The sequence below is a fragment of the Diaphorina citri genome, unplaced genomic scaffold, assembly GCF_000475195.1.
Source record: "Diaphorina citri unplaced genomic scaffold, Diaci psyllid genome assembly version 1.1 scaffold1882, whole genome shotgun sequence".
Lineage (NCBI taxonomy): Eukaryota > Metazoa > Arthropoda > Insecta > Hemiptera > Psyllidae > Diaphorina > Diaphorina citri.
Genome location: NW_007379308.1, coordinates 22,549 through 30,093, shown reverse-complemented (window position 1 = coordinate 30,093; position 7,545 = coordinate 22,549). Strand labels below are relative to the sequence as shown.

The following is a 7,545-nucleotide window of genomic DNA, read 5'->3' as shown; positions in this document are numbered from 1 at the left end:
TAGTTAAGCAACGTTGTGGTACTACAATCGTACACTACCAAGTTAGAACTTGATAACTTTGTACTTCTGTATAATATCACCTTATTTGAAATGATATTTTTCATCCAATATTCTGAGTTTTTTACATTTGATGTTCCTACACTGAATAGTACATAATTATTATACTCTGTCCTTAACTAGGCATCAAATTAACAGGATAGATTCATAATTTTGTGTTAGATTATAAAAAGACAAATTTTGTACATAATCGAATTTTGTGTTGCATTTTTTGATGTATGTTTTCTTGACTTTTTTATTAAAAAATAATAATTGATGAAAAATCAATATTAAGTTATATCTAAATTAACCTGACATTAACTTAAATTGATTTTATTTTACCCATCTGAAATTTTTAGTACCTAATCTAACAATAATTACTATAGTGCTTTTCTCCCCTCCTTGTCTTTTTACTATCTATAGTAATATTCAAAATTGTTATACTTTTCACTTAAATGAAGAGGCTCAAATTTATTTGAAAGTCAATTGTGTAAATAATTAAAAATACTCTGAGAGTAGTTCTTGGTTAAATTAAATCTGGCAATGCAGTATACAATATTGAAAAAAAAGCTGCAGCAAAATCAGTTAATTCAAAAGCCATCCTCTTACCCATCTGAAATTTTTAGTACCTAATCTAACAATAATTACTATAGTGCTTTTCTCCCCTCCTTGTCTTTTTACTATCTATAGTAATATTCAAAATTGTTATACTTTTCACTTAAATGAAGAGGCTCAAATTTATTTGAAAGTCAATTGTGTAAATAATTAAAAATACTCTGAGAGTAGTTCTTGGTTAAATTAAATCTGGCAATGCAGTATACAATATTGCAAAAAAAAAGTTGCATCAAAATCAGTTAATTCAAAAGCCATCCTTTGTTTTCCTACAAAATTCAACTGTAGTCCTATTTGTACCTACTCTGCCAGATTCTCTTAACCACCTTTACATTTCTTCTAAATTGTTCTTGACTTAAAATTACCTTAGGTTTACGTATGTATTTTCGTTTAGGTATTTAATTTTTTCATGCCAATATGATATATAAAACGTCTGTGATGTACGAATTAAAGTGCTTTATATATTGTATTGCAAAGCTTATTCTTTACCATTCTTGTGAATAAACAGAAATCATGGTGGTGTTAACATGGAAATTTCTTGTTGGGAGATCTCAAAAAAATAAACTGATTTGTAGTACATTTAGCTACCTACATAGTAATGATTTATCAATAATTTCAATTTGAAATTAAGGTTCAAAATTTGCCAGTGTTCTTTGTATTTGCTTACCTACAAGATCTCCCATACTACAAATTCTAATGTGTGTGCATACACCATTGTATAATATAATGTAACTTTTTACAATAAAGTTAGACAATATACCTATTGAATAAATCAGGGTACACATGTAACAATTTACCTGACAGTTTGAATGACAAGTTCAGAGTTTGAACAAGTAACCTATTGTGTGTTAAGAGTAAAATAAACACACCCCCAAGCTCACGGCTACAGGTGTACGCGACGCGCATCATGTAAACTGACCTTAAGCCGGCAACAGTTTTTGCAGCGGCCATTTTGTTGTTGCCGTCGTTTGGTTTGTTTACTTTTTGAGAAAATTTTCTCAAGTTTACTGTTCACACACAACGGATTACTTGGTGAAACACTAGACTTGTCATCCAAACTATCAAGTTAACTGTACCATTGTATAATATAATGTAACTTTTTACAATAAAGTTAGACAATATACCTATTGAATAAATCAGGGTACACATGTAACAATTTACCAGACAGTTTGAATGACAAGTTCAGAGTTTGAACAAGTAACCTATTGTGTGTTAAGAGTAAAATTTTCTCAAGTTTACTGTTCACACACAACGGATTACTTGGTGAAACACTAGACTTGTCATCCAAACTATCAAGTTAACTGTTATGTGTTTTCGCTGATTCAATTGGATTTACAAACTTGAAAATCATTTCTGTTTATTCGGTCTCGAGAAAATAACCATTAATTTTTAAATTACCTACTGAAACACTAGCATTAATAATCGACCTCTTTCTTTAGATCATAATACTTTGTAGTTTTTAAGTTTATTTGGCTAGATTTACTTTTTTAGAAATAAGAGTGTGTTGTGTAATATAAACCTCAGTAGTGTTAAAAAGATTGTACAATTAAATCATATTCACACAACTTGGACCAAACAATTCTATAGCATCTTGAACGTTGAGCTCAATGTCTAAGGAAATGTATGTACTCGGATCTCTTGCCTCCTTTTTCAATTTGGTGAAACAAGGTTTCTATTCACTCTCGTATATTGCTTTCTCAATATGTATTTTTGAGCATCAAGTTCCTCTTCTTCATGTAATATTTAAATAATATTTTGTAATTTTTCCTGCCTTGAAACCTTAGTTCTGTTCTAAAAACTTCGGCTTGTATTTTTCAATTTGGTGAAACAAGGTTTCTATTCACTCTCGTATATTGCTTTCTCAATATGTATTTTTGAGCATCAAGTTCCTCTTCTTCATATAATATTTTGTAATTTTTCCTGCCTTGAAACCTTTGTTCTGTTCTAAAAACTTCGGCTTATATCTCTCATGAAAAATCCAGTAATTTTCGAAATTTCTCCTAATTTGGTTTCTAATGTAAAATGTACTTATAACCTACTACATGCTATTTATTTTTCTTTCTTCTTCGGTTGTTCATTGCGTGTATATTAAGCATTTCGGCTTAATCATGATTAATGATTTCTGTCTCTTTATCTCCATAGTTTGGAACTATTGCTTCCTTTGAAATTCAACACCAAACCCTGTGCTTCATTTCCCTATTCAAACGTTTACATGAGACTTAGATAACCTGGAAAGATGCTAGAGAACTTGTAAAGCAAAATATAATGGACCATGAATATTGTGTGAACCTTTGTTTGTTGAACATCATGTAAATATCCTGTACAAAACCTCGGAAAAGTCAAAGAATTTAAGTTGAGCTGAAGAAATACGCATGTTATCGTTTCCTATGTTTTTAGAATGTTAACTATTGATCACATCATGGAGTACATCCTTGAATATTAGGTATTACACTTCGTAAATAAATGTAAACGACATCTGACAGTGTTTAAATAGTAAAATTACACATCATGGAGTACATCCTTGAATATTAGGTATTACACTTCGTAAATAAATGTAAACGACATCTGACAGTGTTTAAATAGTAAAATTAAACAAACTATCCATCTAGAAAGCTAGATTCTTTGTTGTAAAAATGTAGAACATTTAGGCCAACACTGTCATGCATTGTATACCTACCACAACCTTTGAAAGAAGACCGGTTGAATTTCAGTACAGGCATTAATCAAATCAAACCAATTTTAAATAGTAAAATTAAACAAACTATCCATCTAGAAAGCTAGATTCTTTGTTGTAAAAATGTAGAACATTTAGGCCAACACTGTCATACATTGTATACCTACCACAACCTTTGAAAGAAGACCGGTTGAATTTCAGTACAGGCATTAATCAAATCAAACCAACGTGATTCAGTAGGTACATACTTATTTCTTCATTTTCAAGAATTCAATTATTTTTCTACATTTTACATTTATAAGATTTTTTGTAAACAAAAGATGAAGGCAATTTAGAAACGTGACTTTACAATCCACGTACAGTTCTGAAATTTATCCAATGATTCTCCCTCTCAGCTCAGCACAGAATGCTGAATATTACCTGCCTACTCTTTTGTTATTCGTTGCACCACAAGCTGTTATCAAGATTTTATGTCTTGTTTTATTTCCAAATTGTTTTCGTTCTTGAGCTACATAATTATTATACTCTGTCCTTAACTAGGCATCAAATTAACAGGATAGATTCATAATTTTGTGTTAGATTATAAAAAGACAAATTATGTACATAATCGAATTTTGTGTTGCATTTTTTGATGTATGTTTTCTTGACTTTTTTTATTAACGTCAGACTTAACGCAGTTGCTATTTTTGTCCGCTAGGTAGCGCCACTATGCAAGCACGCTAGCGGATAATAATTGATGAAAAATCAATATTAAGTTATATCTAAATTAACCTGACATTAACTTAAATTGATTTTATTTTACCCATCTGAAATTTTTAGTACCTAATCTAACAATAATTACTATAGTGCTTTTCTCCCCTCCTTGTCTTTTTACTATCTATAGTAATATTCAAAATTGTTATACTTTTCACTTAAATGAAGAGGCTCAAATTTATTTGAAAGTCAATTGTGTAAATAATTAAAAATACTCTGAGAGTAGTTCTTGGTTAAATTAAATCTGGCAATGCAGTATACAATATTGAAAAAAAAGCTGCAGCAAAATCAGTTAATTCAAAAGCCATCCTCTGTTTTCCTACAAAATTCAACTGTAGTCCTATTTGTACCTACTCTGCCAGATTCTCTTAACCACCTTTACATTTCTTCTAAATTGTTCTTGACTTAAAATTACCTTAGGTTTACGTATGTATTTTCGTTTAGGTATTTAATTTTTTCATGCCAATATGATATATAAAACGTCTGTGATGTACGAATTAAAGTGCTTTATATATTGTATTGCAAAGCTTATTCTTTACCATTCTTGTGAATAAACAGAAATCATGGTGGTGTTGACATGGGAATTTCTTGTTGGGATTTGTAGTTGTCTCAAAAAAAATAAACTGATTTGTAGTACATTTAGCTACCTACATAGTAATGATTTATCAATAATTTCAATTTGAAATTAAGGTTCAAAATTTGCCAGTGTTCTTTGTATTTGCTTACCTACAAGATCTCCCATACTACAAATTCTAATGTGTGTGCATACACCATTGTATAATATAATGTAACTTTTTACAATAAAGTTAGACAATATACCTATTGAATAAATCAGGGTACACATGTAACAATTTACCAGACAGTTTGAATGACAAGTTCAGAGTTTGAACAAGTAACCTATTGTGTGTTAAGAGTAAAATTTTCTCAAGTTTACTGTTCACACACAACGGATTACTTGGTGAAACACTAGACTTGTCATCCAAACTATCAAGTTAACTGTTAGTTTTCTTTGTCCTAATATTTTCCTTCTTTCCCCAAAATTTTTTGATGTGGGCAGATAGTACACAATATTTTCTCTTTCAGGATTTTTCTATTTTATTGTAAGACCCATTATCCTTAATCCCAGTTTTCTTTGTCCTAGTCCTTATATTATCCTCTCTTCTTCCTTCCCCCAAAAATTTTTGATGTGGGCAGATAGTACAAACGTCTCTTTCAGGATTTTTTTACCCACTGTTCCAGTTTTCCCACTTTTACCTCATTCTTTATTTCTTCCTTTTTACTTCCTTCTCCCCCAAAATTCTTTGATGTGGGCAGATAGTACAAACGATTTTCTCTTTCAGGATTTTTTTTTTACCCACTGTTCCAGTTTTCCCACTTTTAAGACCCATTATCCTTCATTCCAGTTTTCTTTGTCCTAATATTTTCCTTCTTTCCCCAAAATTTTTTGGGGAAATTCAATTATTTTTCTACATTTTACATTTATAAGATTTTTTGTAAACAAAAGATGAAGGCAATTTAGAAACGTGACTTTACAATCCATGTACAGTTCTGAAATTTATCCAATAATTCTCCCTCTCAGCTCAGCACAGAATGCTGAATATTACCTGCCTAGCTGCCTACTCTTTTGTTGCACCACAAGCTGTTATCAAGATTTTACGTCTTGTTTTATTTCCAAATTGTTTTCGTTCTTGAGAAATCGTGTCCAACAAAGGCTGGCCTCTGACATGAAGTTAAAGTTCAGAATTGTATGTTTTGTTTCGTCACTTGAAAAGAAAAAGTGAAAAAAAGCACACTAAGTTTGAAAAAAAAAGTTTAGGAAATCGTGTCCAACAAAGGCTGGCCTCTGACATGAAGTTAAAGTTCAGAATTGTATGTTTTGTTTCGTCACTTGAAAAGAAAAAGTGGGAAAAAAAGCACACTAAGTTGGAAAAAAAGTTAAGAAAAAAAAAAAGAAAAGAATTGTCTTCCTACCAAATATTTTAAGTTTCTTTTTTAAAAATGATAAAGATAAGTTCAATTTGTTGATTTTCGTTTTACGATTTATTGTAAAAAAGAAAGATTTTTTATATGTTGTGTGTGATTCTGATCTCAAGTCACTTTTATGTACCTCCTTAATCCTATTTCCTTTCCTTTTATCTCGAATGTTTTCTTATCTCTCTCCTCTTTCCATGTTCTTGTTCTTTATTATCTCCTCTAGTAGATTCTCTACATTCCACTTTTTCCGTTTAATTTGTTTTGTCTTTTCAAAAAATACTTTTATGTACCTCCTTAATCCTATTTCCTTTCCTTTTATCTCGAATGTTTTCTTATCTCTCTCCTCTTTCCATGTTCTTGTTCTTTCTTATCTCCTCTAGTAGATTCTCTACATTCCACTTTTTTCGTTTAATTTGTTTTGTCTTTTCAAAAAAATATTTAGTTCCTTTACCCACCAAATCCGTGCGTTATGTGTCTCTTATCTACCCGTTTCTTTACAGTTCCCATCTCTCCCATCCTTTTGTCCTGATCCTGAAATTCCTTATCCTTTCCTACTCCTAAATTTTCTGATATGGGCAGATAGTACAAACAATTTTCTCTTTCAGGATTTTTTTATTATTTTATTGTAAGACCCATTATCCTTCATTCCAGTTTTCTTTGTCCTAATATTTTCCTTCTTTCCCCAAAATTTTTTGATGTGGGCAGATAGTACACAATATTTTCTCTTTCAGGATTTTTTTTTTCCACCCACTGTTCCAGTTTTCCCACTTTCACCTGATTCTTTATTTCTTTCTTTTTCTTCTTCCTCCTCCCTCAAAATTCTTTGATGAGGGCAGATAGTACAAACAATATTTTCTCTTTCAGGATCTTTTTATTTTATTGCAAGACCCATTATCCTTTATTCCAGTTTTCTTTGTCCTAGTCCTTATATTATCCTCTCTTCTTCCTTTCCTTCTTCCCCCAAAATTTTTTGATGTGGGCAGATAGTACAAACAATTTTCTCTTTCAGGATTTTTTTTATTATTTTATTGTAAGACCCATTAGTTATTATTATCTTTTATTCCTGTTTTCATTGTCCCAATATGTAATTCCTCTTCTTCTACTTCTTTCCTTCTAGTCTAATAGATGGAGCAATAATTAGAACAAACGATTTTTTTTTTTTCATAGGATCGTTAGGTATGGTGGGGGAAGTGTAATACTAAAATTGAGACCTCGAGAGTTGAGGGGAGAAATTTTGGCGGCGAAAAAACCGCCAGAAAACGGCCGAAATTTCGCACTTTTTTCAGTTTTTCGCTTATAACTCCTAACCGTACGTCCTACGCAATTTTTGATAGGAATCAAAATTAAAGTACACAAAATTTCCTACATGATGGTGTGGTCAAACTTTACTTTTTGTTAATTTATAGTGCTGTTACAGCAGCCTGTAGGTCAAGTAGCTGGCCGAAAAATGGTCGGATTTTTTTTTTTTTTTTTTTTTTTTTTTTAAATGTTAACAA

General features: G+C 30.9%; 2 long non-coding RNA genes across 2 annotated transcripts; one reads left to right on the top strand and one right to left on the bottom strand.

Annotated features, from left to right (window-relative positions):
* Window positions 1-2,215: 2,215 nt before the first annotated feature.
* Window positions 2,216-2,690, bottom strand: LOC113470866. Its single transcript, XR_003393770.1, has 2 exons — window positions 2,581-2,690; window positions 2,216-2,427 (listed from the first exon to the last, which is right to left on the bottom strand). It is a non-coding gene; the product is annotated as an uncharacterized LOC113470866 (long non-coding RNA).
* Window positions 2,691-3,009: 319 nt separating this feature from the next.
* On the top strand, window positions 3,010-3,346 carry LOC113470865. Its single transcript, XR_003393769.1, has 2 exons — window positions 3,010-3,091; window positions 3,181-3,346. It is a non-coding gene; the product is annotated as an uncharacterized LOC113470865 (long non-coding RNA).
* Window positions 3,347-7,545: the final 4,199 nt, after the last annotated feature.